Source organism: Oryx dammah, unplaced genomic scaffold (genome assembly GCF_014754425.2).
Source record: "Oryx dammah isolate SB20612 unplaced genomic scaffold, SCBI_Odam_1.1 HiC_scaffold_23, whole genome shotgun sequence".
NCBI lineage: Eukaryota > Metazoa > Chordata > Mammalia > Artiodactyla > Bovidae > Oryx > Oryx dammah.
The window spans coordinates 114,183,381-114,199,737 of NW_024070207.1; the positions used below are offsets into that span (position 1 = coordinate 114,183,381).

At 36.7% G+C, this 16,357-nt stretch overlaps 1 protein-coding gene across 4 annotated transcripts in view; it reads left to right on the forward strand.

Moving 5' to 3' along the window:
- Window positions 1-16,357, forward strand: part of RPS6KA3 (ribosomal protein S6 kinase A3) — a 102,183-nt gene that overhangs the window by 5,839 nt on the left and 79,987 nt on the right. Inside the window, exon 1 of one of the 4 annotated variants that reach the window (XM_040266268.1) lies at window positions 3,133-3,376. The exons of the other annotated variants lie outside the window; for them this stretch is intronic. The gene's annotated coding sequence lies outside the window, so the exon portion shown is untranslated. Of the gene's footprint in view, window positions 1-3,132; window positions 3,377-16,357 lie in introns of those variants that run through there. 4 annotated transcript variants of the gene reach the window in all.

Genomic DNA, 16,357 nt, shown 5'->3' on the forward strand with positions numbered 1-16,357 from the left:
AAAATAATAGTGTATCTTAACACATGATGGTATCTAGTAATTAATGAAATATGATATACTGTATATGTCAACCTCTTGAAAGAGGTGTGTCTGTGAAGAAATAAACTTAATATATAGTATCAATAGGTAGAATTTTAACTCACTCTAAAAAGTAACAAAACAAAATGGGTGCGTCTTTTTATATTTTAGAGTCACTTCTGTTAATTTCCTTTTTTAGGGACAGAAATCAATACTGCACACCTCCCTCTCCGTTACTATAACCATGTTTATTTTGGTTATTTGATTATGCCATGAGTAGCTGGGTTTTCCTGTCTAGAAACACAATCCTTTGGATTTTATTCTGTTATGTGATACTGGTACTTAAGCAACTTTCAATAGTACATATGGTATTTTCAACTGAGAAGTCTCTGAAAATTTGCAAAATGAGTCTGTGTCCCAACAACCATCTTCTCCCTCCAAAACAGGCATGTGCACGCGCACACACACACACACACAGCATCATGACATAATCAAATAAATTTGGGGATTGTGGAGTTAAATGAGATGTGACTAATGTCTTTACTGGCCAACATCTTAGAAATTTAAGATGATGATGTACATGATGAATCTGCAAAAAGGAAATATCTCAAAGCATTTGAGACTTGATGTCAGCATCCCTTTTTCGTGAACCATCTATGAAGTCTCAAAGGACATAAGTGCTTTGCAGAACACAATTTTGGAAAGTCTGATAACTATAGTAATAGGATCCAGTATTGCCTGGAAACAAGCTGTTTCCAGCTTGTTTAATTGACTTTATCAAAGCTTTTTTTTTCCTGTAACTGTCAAAAGTTTTTGTTTCATTTTGAAGTCTTTCTAAATTAATTTGTGTAACAATTTTCCATCTTAATAGTGGACTAAAATTTAAATACAATAATTTAAATTAAAGTTTTAAATAATTTAAACTTTTAAAAGCCAATGTTCTGAAATTAGTGGTCATATTCTATCTTAATATCAAGCTAATTGCCCCTACTAAATGGCCCCCTTATTGACTTGCTTTGTAACTTATATTTAATATTCAGAGTTTTTAAAAAATTTATCATTTGCTACTTAATGCTGCTGTCGGTCTGTCTACCTGTCCCATTCTTTTTTAATTAATTGCTTCAAACTTACAGTTACTAGAAAATAGCTAGGATTAATAATATTTTGATGCAGCTGTTTTTAACTTGAGAATATTGTTACTTCATCTTTTAAAAAATTTACACTTACAGCTTACTAAATGATGTAAGGGCTTCCCTGGTGACTCAGATGGTAAAGAATTGGCCTGCAATGCAGGAGACCCAGGTTTGATCCCAGGGTTGGGAAGATGCCCTGGAGAAGGGAATGGCAACCCACTCCAGTATTCTTGCCTGGAGAATTCCATGGACAGAGGAGCCTGGAGGGCTACAGTCCATGGGATTGCAAAGAGTTGGACACAACTGAATGACTAAAACTTTCACAAATAATGTAAAATGACTTTCTTACCCTTTTTCTGATCTCTGTCCACCATGTACACATACCTCTGGAATCAGGGATGTTTGATGGACATATTAGCCACTAACAAGCTGATTTTGTTTCAACCTACCATAGCAGAATAGCTCAATACTGGCATTACCTACTCTGAATCTTTACCTTCTTCTCCTGAAGGTGTCAGCTAGAAAGAAATGTGAATGAACTAAAGATCAGCCGGCTGCAAGACTGAAAGCTAGCCTACTGTCCCACCTGGAGTCAGTTCTCCACATTGTCTTTTAGAGGGTATTTGTGTCTGTGTGTGTTCCCCATGAAACAGTGCTAGTTCCCTGAATACTATATAACCATACATTTATGTGTAAATCCAAAAGCATTTTTATACTTCCTATTATTCTTCTCCTCCATTAGTATAAATAGAATTACAGCAGTAGCATAACTTAAGTCAGATTTGCCTGTCTTAACTAATATTCTATCCATGGTCTCTTACATACCTTAAAAACTAATTATGTTTTATCTACCATGTTAATTGATCTTTGTAATCTTACATGTGATGATGATCTCATCTTCATTTCTGACCTGGTCATCTAGATTTCTGTGAGCTTACCTCTAATCCTTTGGGCCACAAAACTTGTTATAGGAAACTTGGTTTAGTCATTTGATATGAGTTAGAAGCAGATGTCAAATGATAGCCTGAAACAAAAATTCATTTTGACATTAAGAGATTGAAGTACATCTCAAGTGCAGTGTTTGGGGAGATATCTTCACTCCAGAAATCTTGTAGAATCTATACTAAAAACCTCAGTTATGCAGGATCTGATTTTGCTTCTTCACATTTAGGAGCAGAGGAGTGTATCTGAAAACAATATAAAATAATAGGAGAGATTCACTTAAACAACTTCTAGGGAGGCACTGTTTGGTCGCCACTAGCCACATGTGGCTGTTGAGCACTTGAAATGTGGCTAGTATGAGGAACTGAATTTTTTAAATTAACTTTAATTAAAATTTTAATAGTCGCCTGTGGCTATTGGCTACCACATACAACAGAACAATTCTAAATTATAGAATACAAGTTGAATCCTTTTTTCTACACCAGTGTTTTTCAACTCTACCTTCTATTGCTTGTATTTTAAAGTTAATAGGCTTAACGCTTTTTCTAAATGAAAAGTATATTGAATATGCTTTTTCAAATTATGTTTAATCACCTTTGTCTTGTTTATCTTCTACCCTGAATATTTCGATAAGTGATACATGTACCTCAAATAACCATTCTGCAATTTATACAACTCCTAATTTTACGGTGACATTCTCATTCAAGTGGTAACATCGAAGTGTTGGGGAAATTTGGCAGTCCGAAATGGTGCCTTTTGTTCACTATACTGTACTAATAAATACTGGGAAAGTAGATTGATACATCTTAGAAATTAACATTTACTGAATGCCTTTTCTTTGACTGTGGTTTCCCTGGTGGCTCAGATGGTAAAGAGTCTGCCTGCAATGCAGGAGACCTGGGTTTGATCCCTGGGTCGGGAAGATCCCCTGGAGGAGGAAATGGCAACCTACTCCAGTGTTCTTGCCTGGAAAATCCCATGGTTGAAGGAGCCTGGCGGGCTACCGTCCACGGGGTCGCAAAGAGTCGGACATGACTGAGCGACTAACAACTCTCTCTGTTTTCTTTGACTAGACGCTTTGTGTGTATCAACTTGAATGAGATAGATGTAATTAACCTCAACTTACAGATGAGGAAACTGAAGCCTAGAGAGGTTAAGTAACTTGCTCATGATTGCACAGCTATTAAGTGGAGGAGGCAGAGTTCAAACACCAAGTCTCACAGATTGAAAATTCCATTGATTTTCCACTAGACTGCCCGGCTTTGGTTGAGAACAGCATATAGGTGAGTGACTGTCAAAACGACATCTCCTCCTAAGGGAGAGAGGGTCCATATGGTTTGTACTGAGCATATGTTTTTATGGGAATGTATAGGTAGACTTAGAAAAGCAAAATGGATCTTACTCTTCAAATAGAGCTTGGATAAAATAACCTGTGAGCTGGCTTGAGAAACAGCATTTTTGACATTGTATGGGAAATTTTTACAATTTTTAAGTTGTCTTACAAGTGAGAATTTGAAACAAAAACTACTGTACTTGAAAAAGGAGGTTTGCCCAGATGTAACTTAACCCTTCTCCATACAGAAGCCCCTAGGTGTGTGCTTGAATAACTGCTGTTTTTAAATTGCAGCTTATTAAATCATTACCTATTTATATTTGCATCTTCTTTTCAGAAAAAAATCTATTTAACTTTCCCTCAGAGTGCCAGAAAACAGGGTCTGACTGAGCCTGAAAAAGTTGCCAATTATCTTGCTACAGTGAAAGAAAAGGAAATTTAAAGAAATGTTACACAATCATTGGTGGCTTTTTTTCACCCTTTGGATTTTTTTAACTTAGGTTAAAGAGCCCCAGTTAATCTTTTTAAAAAATTGAGACATGATTTATATGCCACATTTCACTCTTATGAAGTATGTAATTCAGTAGTCTTTAGTATATTCATAAAGTTGTGCAACCATCATCACTATCTGATTTCATAACTTTTTCATCACCCCCCAAATCCCATACTCGTTAGCCAGTTACTCCCTATTCACTCCTTCCCCCAGCCCCTGGTGACTAATAATCTAATTTCTGTCTCTGTAGATTAGTTTCTTATGGACATTTCATATTAATGGAATTATATGTGGCTTTTGTGTCTGGCATCATTCATTTAACATAATGTTTTCAGGGTTCATCAGTGTTGTAGCATATGTATCAGTGCTTCATTTTTATGGCTGAGTAATATTCTGTTGCATGGTTATAGCAATTTTGTTTAACCATTTATCTGTGGATGGACATTTGAATTGTTTCCACTTTGGGCTATTATAAATGCTGTGAACATTTGTCTACAAGTTTTTATGTGAATATGTTTTCAGTTCTCTTGGGTATATGCCTAGGAGTGGAATTGCTGTGTCATATGGTAAGTCTATATTTAATTTTTTGAAAAACTGGCAAATTGTTTTCCAACTGGTTTGTACCATTGAAAGGACTGAAGCTGAAACTCCAGTACTTTGGCCACCTGATGTGAAGAACTGACTCATTTGAAAAGACCCTGATTCTGGGAAATATTGAAGGCGGGAGGAGAAGGGGACAACAGAGGATAAGATGGTTGAATGGCGTCACCGACTTGATGGACATGAGTTTGAGTAAACTCTGGGAGTTGGTGATGGACAGGGAGGCCGGGCGTGCTGCAGTCCATGGGGTCACAAAGAATCAGACACGACCGAGCGAGTGGACTGAACTGAACTTGTACCATTTTACATTCCCATCAGCAGTGTATGAGAGTTTCAGTTTCTCTACATCCTCACCAACACTTGTTATTGTTTTTTCATTATAACCACCCTGTGTGTGTGAAAGTGGTATCTCATCGTGGTTTTGATTTACATTTCTCTAATGAATGAGGATGTGAAGGATTTTTCATGTTTATTGTCTACTTGTATCCATAATTCTTGTGCATGTTTTGTTGCTGATTAGGGAACTTAAATGGAGTTTTACTCTAAGGCTAATATAGAAGATCCTTACCTATGTCATGCTATATACATTGTTCTCAGAAAACTTAGTTTCAGTTTGTACTTTTAAAAGATTTGCGTCATTTTTAGATGTGATAAATAAAAAGCTTTTTCTAAAACAATAGCTTTCCAACTGAGGAATAGAGACCTACATTCTGTGGAAATATCTTAGGCTACCTCATCACCTGGGCCCACCTCCCAGCTAGAGCAGAGTTTCTAAAGAAACACATCTAAGAGTAAAAGATTAATTTTAAAAAATTATAGAAAGAAAGCAAAAATTGAGGTGATATTTTTCCTTACAGTCTCTTCAGCCTTCAGTCTTGTTATACTATAATTTCTTACTTAAAGCAAGACTATAGCAATAAATTGAAGACCAATCAAAACAAAAAGTCTACAATCTCTGAAATTAAATATAAATAAATAAATGAATTTTCAAGAATCCATCTCTTAATGTGAGATATACAGATGTTTCATTTAAAGAAGTAAAAATGCAAAGCAAAACCCCTGTTTGCCCTCTTTCCTTCAAGTTCCTGTTGGCTCTTGGTATAATTCAAGAAGAATAGCTATCAAAATGGATGTTGGTAGCAGTAAGGGGAGTTACTTAAAGAGAGGTGTCACTGGCAAGTTAAAAATAAAATTTGCTTTAGATTATTAAAAAGAAGAGCTCAAAATGAGTTTTAAAGTGATCTTCCCCCCCCCTGGCTGTTCTGAGTTTGTGTGGTATATTACTAGGTGATAATGAATAGAGTTCTTTCCTTTGGAATATTATAATGTGAAATTATTGAGGTGGACAGACAGTTGAATAACATGAAGCAAGCTAAGTTTGCCAGGAACAATATAAACATAATTGGATCTTTAGGGGAAAATTACGATTTATGATGTTATAGCAGTTTTCCATAGTACATTTTTAACCATAATGTGGAAACTTAGAAAATAAATGATATTACCCCAAACACCCAATAAAGTTTCTTTTAACATGTATACAGACACACACACACAAATGTTATTTCAACATAAAAAGTAGTCATTTGGAGGAGACTTCTGTTTATGCCAAGATGGAGGAGTTTTTTTTTTTTTCCTTAGGTCTTCCTTTACAACTAAAACACCTAACAAACAAGCACAGAAACACTCTGAAATGTGGAAATAAGAAGGCAGACTGCCTGCAGACTTTGAGACTAAAGGAATAACACAAATAGTAAGTTCTCTGGGTGTTCTTATCACCTCCCATATATCCTGGAGGGTGTTGTAAAAGCCTCCAACCTGGAACCAACAACAGGCACAGACAAAACGGACTCCAAGAAAAGCCAGTTCTCTTTAACCAGACTGTGGCGGGGAAAGGGTAGGCTAACAATAGTAAACCTTTTTGGCAACACCCACCCTACTATAGCCAAACACCAACAGAAAAACCCCACCCTACTCCTAAGCAGCAAGTGGCAGTGCTTGGATTCCTCCACCCCATGGTGTTGGCTGGGCAGCTGAGGGACCTCATCTTCCCTTCCTGCCTAGCAAGAGCAAACAGCACTTTGATACCCCCTGCTGGGTGGTTTTGGCAGGTTGTGCAGGAACCCAATATTCTCTCACCACCACCCCTGTCCCACTCCCTACAGAAGGAGGTGGTGTTCTCACTAGAGTAGTGTCTGTGGGAGCCAGCAACCACTGAGCCTCCACCCCAACCTGAAAGAAGTAAGACATAACAAGGTGGTGTGAGGCAGGGCTAGTCCTGGCTAAGCCTCCCCACTGCCCTGTGTCAGTGAAGTGTTGAGCCTCCACCCAGCATCAACAAGGTAGATAGAGCAAGATGGTTGGAGGTGGCCTAGTCAACACTGCATCTCCCTCCCCCGATGTAGTAAGGCCCAGGTGTCACCCCCATCTAGCAGCTACAAGGCAAAACAGTGGTGGATGACAGGGCTGATTGGCACTCCACTCCCCCCTCTCCCCTCTCCTGTTGTTAGCTGGGTCTTTAAGGGAGCTGAACTTTCCTCCTTGCCTTGCAGGAATGAAGTAGTGTGAGTCAACCCTCCACTTCCCCTCTCCCTACTGTCAGTGGGATCTGTCAGGGAGCTGAGCTTACACCCCTACTCTGTGGCAACGGGGTGGTGCGGGTTGGTGCCCCACTTTCACTAGGAGCAAGAGTGAAGCTGAACTTCCATCCCACCCATCTGCAAAAAGGCAGTGTGAGTCATTGCTCTACTTTTGCCAGGGTGGTGTTGGCGGAGCCCAGCAGGAAGCTGAACATACACACTCACCCTGCCCTCACACTACACCTCAGCTGGTAGACTGCCTGCTAAAAAAGAGTAAATAGGATTCAGAGTCTTAAATTCTCCAAAATGTCCATTATTGCAGTTGAAGTTCGCTTAAGAATTAGGAAAATCATATCATAAATGAGGAAAAAAGGTACCAGATACCAACACTGAGATGCTTTAGATGTTGGTTGTCTAACAAGGATTTTAAAACAGCCAGTATAAAAATTTGAAACAACTGAATTTGTCTCAGAAAAGAAATAAAGCAGAAAATGGACATTTTGGAACCAAAAAATACAATAACCAAAATAAACTTACTACATGGGCTCAACAGAAGAACAGAGGAACTTCCCTGGCAGTCCAGTGGTTAAGACTCTGGGCTCCTACTGCAAGGGGCAAAGGTTTGATCCCTGGTCAGGGAACTAAGATCCCACATGTGGCACAGCCAAAAAAACAAGAATGGAGATGACTGGAAAAGAATCAATAAAACTGAAGATAGAGTGGTAGAAATTGCTCATTCTGAATATCAGAGTAAAAATAAACCACAAATTAAATAAGGCTGTCTCAGGGGTCTGGGGAACATTAACAGGAGATTTAATATTCATGTCACCACAGTCTCAGAACTAGAGAAAAAAGGTGGACTTGAAGAAATAATGCCTGAAATTTCCCCAATTTGGCAAAAGATGCAAACCTACAGATTCAAGAAGCTGATTGAACCCCACATAAGGTAAACCTAAAGTAATCCACACCTAGACACATCAAAATCAAACCTTTGGAAATGTGAAATTATTTAATGGCTATAGAGTTTAAATTTTGCAAGATGAAAAAATTCTCAAGATTGGTTGCACAGCAATGTGAATATGCTTAACATACTGAACTGTACACTAAAAAATAGTTAAGATGTTAAATTTTATGTTACATGTATTTTACAATTAAATTTTAAAAAAATCAAACTAAAAGACAAAGAATCTTAAAGCAGTTAGAAATGAACTGTTACAGGGGAGCAATGATGGAAGCCAGATGGAAATGGCACACTGTATTTTAAGTACTGAAAGAAAAGAACTGGCAACTCCAAATTCTATACTTAGTGAAAATGTCCTTCTATCACGAAACTGCAACCAAAGCAGTCTCAGATGAAGTGAAGCTATGAGAATGTGTCTGTAGTAAGACTGTGAAAGAATGACTGCAGGTAGTTCTTCAAGCAGAAAGGAAGTGATAAAAGAAGGATCTGGAACATCAAGAATAACATGAATTCTACATATTTTCTTCCAGAAAATAGATGGGGTAACCTCACAAGTCATCTTTTGAGGCCAGTGTTACCCTGATACCAAAACATATAGACAGTATAAAAAAGAAAACTACACATCAGTACCCTTAGAAATATAGACACAGAATCCTCAACAAAATATTAGCAAAACAAATCCAGCAATATATAAAAAGAACTATACATCATGACCTGAGTGGGTTGATCAGTTGATATAGTCCACTGTATTAAACAGTTGAAGAAAAATATTTAAAATGTGCAAAACACATGATTAAAGACAGATTGGAAAGGAAGAAATTTAAAAAGTCTCTATTAGCAAGTGACATGGAAGATGAAAAAATTCACAACCTAAATCTTAATCTTTGTACAACAACTAATCAAAAGTGTATCATGGATTTAACTATAAAACTGTAAAACATTTAGAATTTAGATATGAGAAAATCTTCAGGACCATGGGCTGAGGGAAGGGTTCATAGACAAGATACCAAAAACACAACCCATAAAAGAAAAGAAATTGGACTTCATCAAAATTTATAATGTTTGCTTTATGAAGAAGATCCTGTTACAGAGATGAAAAGACAGGTTACCGATGGTGTGAAAAAGTATTTACACACCTATATCTGAGACAGGACTTGTATCTAGAATATATACAAGAACTTTCAAAACCTAACAGTGACAAAGGAAAATAGTCCAATTAGAAATGTCCAAACAGAGATTTCATCAAAGAGGATATATGGAAAACAAATAAGCGTATGAGAACATGTCAACATGGTTAGTTATCAGAGAAATGAAGATTAAAACCACAGTGAGAGATATCTACATGCCTTTTAGAATACTGTTTTGCTGAAAGTTTTCACTTTGGTTTCAGGTTCAAAGGATTTGTTCACAAAATAAGCCACTTATTATATACAAATAAATAATACAAATATTTATTAGAGAATTTTCTAGCTTAACTTTCAATAAACTAATATTAAAAGAGAAATAGAGCAGAGAATACATCACCAAATTAGGTTTTGACCAATATCCAGACTTAAACAGCGCTGGGAAGTCCCATGTCAGCACATCTGGAGTCCCAGTTGGGAAAGGATCCCAGGCCGGGCATCTGGTCCATGGGTGAGACGTCAAAGATTGCAGTTCAGGATTCAGGATTCCCATTCCCAGGGTGCAAACTGATTTCATCAATCTGTGACCAAATTGCAGCTCTGGTTTTATGTTAATGCTGTTGGTTTTGTCATGTAAAACTTAAATGTTCCTGAGCCTGGGGCTTGGTTGCCCAGGCCCCCTCCAGGGGCACAACAATCTCAAGATTCCTCTCCCATCTTCTATATGGTGCTGCAGGTCTTGCACTCATAGCAGGCAGTTACTCACTGTCAGCTCACCATCTGGGCAGTGTCCAGGCAGGTTAGAAGTAAGGTCAGAGGCCTACTCTGCTTTGTCTCTGAAGCCTAATCAAGACTATTTATTTATTTTCCCTAACAAATAGCCAAAATGAAGAATGCTAACACTACTTAGCGTTGGTGAGGATGTGGACAAACTGGCTCTCTCATATGTTGTTGATGGGACAGTAAAATGATACAGCCTTTCTGGAAAACTTTGGCCATCTCATCAAAAACTAAACATACACTTACTATACAACCCAGCAGTCGCATTCCTGGACATGTGTCCCAGAGAACTGAAAATGCATGTCCACACAGAAGTCTGTACATACATGTTCACAGCAGCTTGGTTTGTAATATCCGAAAGTTAGACAGCAAATGTCCTTCACTGGGTGGATGGTTCCCACCGTGCTATACTGGAATACTACTAAACTAAAAGGAATGAATTATTGATACACACTCGAGGGAATTCATGCTGAGTGGGGAAAAGGTACATACCATATGATTCCATTTATATAACATTCTTGAAATGACAAAATTGTAGAAATGGAGACTAGATTAGTGGTTGCCAGGGTTAGGAAGAAGGGTGAGGGAGAGGTGAATGGTTATAAAAGGGCAACACGTAGGCTCCTGGTGGTGAAGAACTGGTATCTTTACTCTGGTGGTAGATACAAGAATCTATACATGTGATAAAATGTGTAACATGAGCGCACAGACACACACACACATGAGAACCTGTAAAACCAGTGATATCTGAGTAAGGTCTGGGCATTGTACCAGTATAAATTTCCTGATCTTGACAGGAAGTTGTGTAAGATGTAACCATTGGGTTAAGGGTATATGGGACCTCTGTATTATTTTTTCAACTTCCTGTGAATGTATAATCATTTCTAATTAAAAAGTTAGGGAAAAAGTTGAGAAAGCGTTAGACAAAATTCAGTATCTATTATCCATTAAAAACAGTGAAATAGAAATAAAAGAGTGTGTCATTAATGTTATTAAATAGTCTAAGACCAGTAGCCAGCGTTATGCTTGATAGAGACATATTAGGGGCAATCTCGTTAAAAGTATGCCTACCGTTTTCACCTCTATTTTACATTCTAGAAGAGTTTGCTAATGAAGTTAGACAAAATCAAAAAATATTCAAAAGAAAGATAAAACAGAACTATTCATAGGTGATATAATTATCTACTTAGGTAATCTAAGGAAACCACTAAAAAGGTTTGTTAAAACCAATGATAGTCTAATAAGGTGGTATTAAACAGAGTATATATTTTTTAATTAATAAATGGTTTTCTTTGTTAGAAATGATAATGGAAAAAGATTTAATTCAAAATAGCAGTAAAAATATTAAATATATGGAAATAAGCAAAGCACCAGAACTAAATGAAAGAAAATAGTTGCTTTAAAGAATAAGTTGAGAGAAAAGCTATGATTCTTTAAATTACTTTCAACAGGATTTGGTGTTTGTTATTTTCTTGTTTATTTTTTTAAAAATTGAGGGTAACCTTTTCTGTGTTTTGAATGAATATTCTCAGAGTTTTATTATTTTTTTTCTAATTTGTTTAGGTTTCTTTCAGTTTGTAGCTTATCTGGACAGTTAATATAACAATTTTAGTTGAATACTCTTATTAATAGTGTTTATGCTTAATACATGGACAGAGGAGCCTGGTGGGCTACAGTATATGGGGTCACAAAGAGTTGGACACGACTGACTAACACATGCTTAATATATATACAGCTAGGATTCATTATCAAGCTGTAATTATTAACTATGTTTCTCATTTTTTCATATGTAAACCTTGCTGCCATGCCAGGTTGTGTGTAGACGTATGATAATTTTGAATATATGTATCTGTGTACGTATATGCATGCATAGTTAATGAGTGAGTAGTTTAGATTTTTTTTTCCTAAGTAATTTCAGTTCTGAACTTGTCTAATACACTTCCTGTTAAGATACAGTTGATATTGCTTGGGTGTTAAGTTCTTTTTTATTGTGTATTTGAGCAAGTCCTATCTCTTGTTTCTTTCGCAAGCTATTATTGCTGTCTTTTTGTTCATAAGGGTGTTTGTAAGACTGTAAGTTTAATTATTTTAATTAACAATTATGTTATCAGTAACATATTTTGGGTTCAGTTCAGCAAACATTTAAGCACCACTTGTTTTACTGATGAGGAAACAGTAATTGGTCATTTCACCAATTTATAGTAAATTTTGCTATTTATTATAGCAAATAAAGCTTGGGCTTTGAAGCTCAGCATAATGGTGTATCTGTTTTAGATACGAGGGCTTCATTAATAAGCCTCCAGAAACCAGAAAAAATTATTAGACTTTTCCCTAAGACCTAAATTAGCCAAACCAAGTAATGCATTAGCAAATTATCTACTACTCAGATTTTTAGCTCTAGAAATGGTAGTGGACCCATTAGGGTAAGGGGCTCATCAGAATATTCTTAAGTATTTGCATTTGTCACCCACTTTGGCAAGATAAGCAGGAGGAAAGAGAGGTTAACACTCACTGAGCAGCCAGAATGGCTAAGCACACTAAACTTTATTACAACCTCCAGCATAGCTAGTATTCAAATCTTGTAGTTTAGAAAACTGAGACTCATGTCAAGTAGCTTGCCCAAAGTTACACCTATAATAAAGGGCAGAGCCAGGTTCTGAAACTGGATATGTCAGGCTCCAAAGCCCATGATCTTTTCTCTACACTGTGATTTCCCAGATTTACCTAATCACAGGAGTCATCTCAGGTACCTGTTTAAAAAGTGAAATACCGAGCCATGGGGCTTCTAGAACTTCTGATTCAGTTTTTGTTTGGGGTAAGGCCAGGTAATGACTATATTATTAACAGGAGTCTTAGGTGATTCTGATCATCATACATATTTATGAAATACTGTCAACTCCATGAAGTACCAAGAGGTGGGATTCAAGGTGTTAGGAAGGCAAAAGTTGCATTGGGAGTACACAGAGGAGATTAAAAAATAAGTTGACACTTTAAAATGAGAATAGTAAGATTGGATTATGGAAATTATAAAATTGCTTTAGGTTGCTTAATCTGCACAGAAAAACAATGTTTCCTTTATTTTCTTTTTATTAGTACTTCTCTTTCAAGTGGGGCTTCCCTGGTAGCTCAGTGCTTCCCTGGTAGCTCAGCTTGTAGAGAATCCACTTGCCATGCAGGAGACCCTGTTTTGATTCCTGGGTCAGGAAGATCCCCTGGAGAAGGGATAGGCTACACACTCCAGTATTCTTGCCTGGAGAATCCCCATGAACAGAGGAGCCTGGTGGGCTACAGTCCATGGGGTCACAAAGAGTCGGACACAACTGAGTGACAAAGCACAGCACTCTTTCAGATGACAGCATTTGTACATTCCATTCTTTGGCATTATCCTTGTTTACACTGGAATACAAAGCCACCCCTAAAGGATACAGATAAAACTATTTTGGATGCAGAAAAGAAAGAAGAAACTAGAGTTAGAAATAATGTACAGAACAGCTTTAAAAACAGAATTAGTCATGTCCTCAGGTGTAAAAAAGCCCACAAAATTTTAAATACTTTTAATCCTTAAAGTCACAGGATTATAACATTTTCAAGCTGGATGAGCTCTTAGATATCCATATATTTTATGCATGAAGAAACCACAAATCAGAGAGGCTTAAGGGCTTGCCTACAGTTGTGTGCTTAGTGGCTTAGTCGTGTCTGACTGTTTGCGACCGCATGCCACCAGGCACCTCTGTCCGTGGGGATTCTCCAGGCAAGAATACTGGAGTAGATTGCCATTTCCTTCTCCAGGGGATCTTCCTGACCCAGGGATCAAACCAGGGTCTCCTGCATTGCAGGCAGATTCTTTACCATCTGAGTTATGAGGGAAGCCTACACCTAGAGGCAGACAAACTCCATACTGGCCAAGATTCCATGAAACTCTTATGGATTGCAGATAAATACCAGAAAATAGTGACTTTTTAGAAATAAATTTAGTAGCAAATCATGTTAACCTTATATTCCCTACTTTATCTGATTTTATGGTTTCTTCCTTTTTAATTGCCCTCGAGAATGTGAATGTTTCAAAGGAATCTTTTTTAGGAGATTATGCAGTTTGAAATATAAACAGACATTTTCAGAACATGTGTTGAGGAAGAATTCTAGTCTTCTCCACTTTTTATTACAAAATTTTATAAATAGAGAAAAATGATCACAGGTAGGCTGCAGCCCATGGGGTCGCGAAGAGTTGGACACGACTGAGCAACTTCCCTTTCACTTTTCACTTTCATGCATTGGAGAAGGAAATGGCAACCCACTCCAGTGTTCTTGCCTGGAGAATCCCAGGGACGGGGGAGCCTGGTGGGCTGCCGTCTAAAGGGTCACATAGAGTTGGACACGACTGAAGTGACTTAGCAGTAGCAGCAGCAGTTGCCTATACTTGAACAGTAATAGGGCATTTCTCTGTTAGTAGTGTGAGCTTTGGATTCAGATGTGGGTTCAGTTGTCTTATCTGCAAACTTAATACCTCTGTGAGCTTGGACAAGTTATTCTCAACTTTTTTCTTCTCTATATAATAACATGACTCATGGTTTATTAATGATTAATTGGGATTAAATGAGAGAATATATGTAACATAGCTAACACTGTACTTTGTACAAAATAATTGCAGAGATAATAGCTATTATTTCCTTGAGCCAGTAGTTACTTAGAATAATATTAATTTCTGAATGAGCAGTTTATTTCCTTATTCAGTATTTTTAAAATCATAATCAGAAAATACTGGTACAATTCCTGCTTTTAAGAATTTTGGATTTACTTCATGGCCTGGAACATGGTTCGTCTTTGTAACTTTATAGACAGTTGAACCCATATTCTTTTCACATTATAAAATTCAGTATCTGACTATTCTAATGTAAGTTATGTCAGATGCTCCATCCTTTTCTATTCATTATATTAGTTTATGTTAGTGTGCTAAAATTTCCCCTTCTACTTGTTTCCGTTTATTTCATGTCAGTATTTGTGTTTTGTGATTAGGTTAGTCTGTGATTAACTTTTCAGTACTGTTTTGGATTATATTATTTTTAATGACTTGTTTGAAAAAAACAGGCTAATTGTAGAAAATCTGAAAAAGAGAAATATGCACAAAAGGAAATAAAAGAAAAACTAGAACATCTTTACTCTTACTATGAAATATCATTAGGAAAAGATTTAAACGTGATTGAGTAGGGGTTTTAGAATCAGATTTAGGTTTGAATTTAGGCTTTGCTTATTTGCCTTAGGCAGGACATTAGACTTTTTTACTTACTCAACGAATATTTATTGAGCACCTACTGTATGCCAGCCAGGCATTTTGTTAGGGGCTGAGGATACATGTGCATGTGTGTCAGTGCTTTCAAAGACTGACATACCTGTCTTGACTTCCTCATTTGTAAATTAGTGATAATGCTTCACAGAGTTGTTAGAAGCATCAAAGATAGATAGACTTGCCTAGTGTGTGATAATTGCTCAGTAAATGATAGCAATTATTATTACTATATACATTAAGTACTAATTATATTTTTAGTCCAGATCAAATCACCTTTTTAATCAATTTAAGGTTTTTGCTTCACATTTTATTTTTGGCCTTATTATTGCAAACACTTGCTTTCTTTTTCTTTGTGCTTTTTTATGCTTATCTGTTTTTGCTTGGGTTTCTCTTTAAAGCAGTAAATAATTATGTGAATTTTTAAAGCTTTTTAAAAATGCATTAAAGACCATTAAATTTTTATTATCAAGCATTTTGAACACATACTAGAGTAGAGAGAATAGAATAATGAACCACCATATTTCCATAGCCCAGCTTCAAAGATTATCGACTCATGGCCACTCTTGTTTCATCTGTACTCCCCATCACACACACACTACTATCTCTCTTCCCCTCCCTGGCTCCAGTGGATTATTTTGAAGCTGATACATCATTTCGGACATAAATATTTACATGTGTATTTCTTAAAAGATAAAGAATTTTTTAAACATCTAATTAACATACCATCGTCACTCATTAAAAACATCAATAATTCTGTAATAGCATCAAATATCCTTTAAGATACTCAGTTTTAAGTAGATACTTTACAGTTCTTAGTGTAAATAGGTGTAAAATAGGAATTATTTCTGTCATCTTATTTTAAGTTTTTTATTCTTGTGGCTTGGTTTCTTTCTGCTGCCTTATGGATTCTTTTGTTTGAGGAGGTTTTGAAAAATTGAAGAAAGAATTACAGAGCTGGAAAGACTTGGGTTTGAATCTTGCTTCTGCCATTCACTAATTAACTTTGCTGAACCTTGGTTTCCTCATCTGTAAAATAGGGGTAATTATACCTACCTCATGTGCTTAGGGTTGAATGGGATGCCTACGTAAGGTACTGTTCACAGTCTTTGCCAG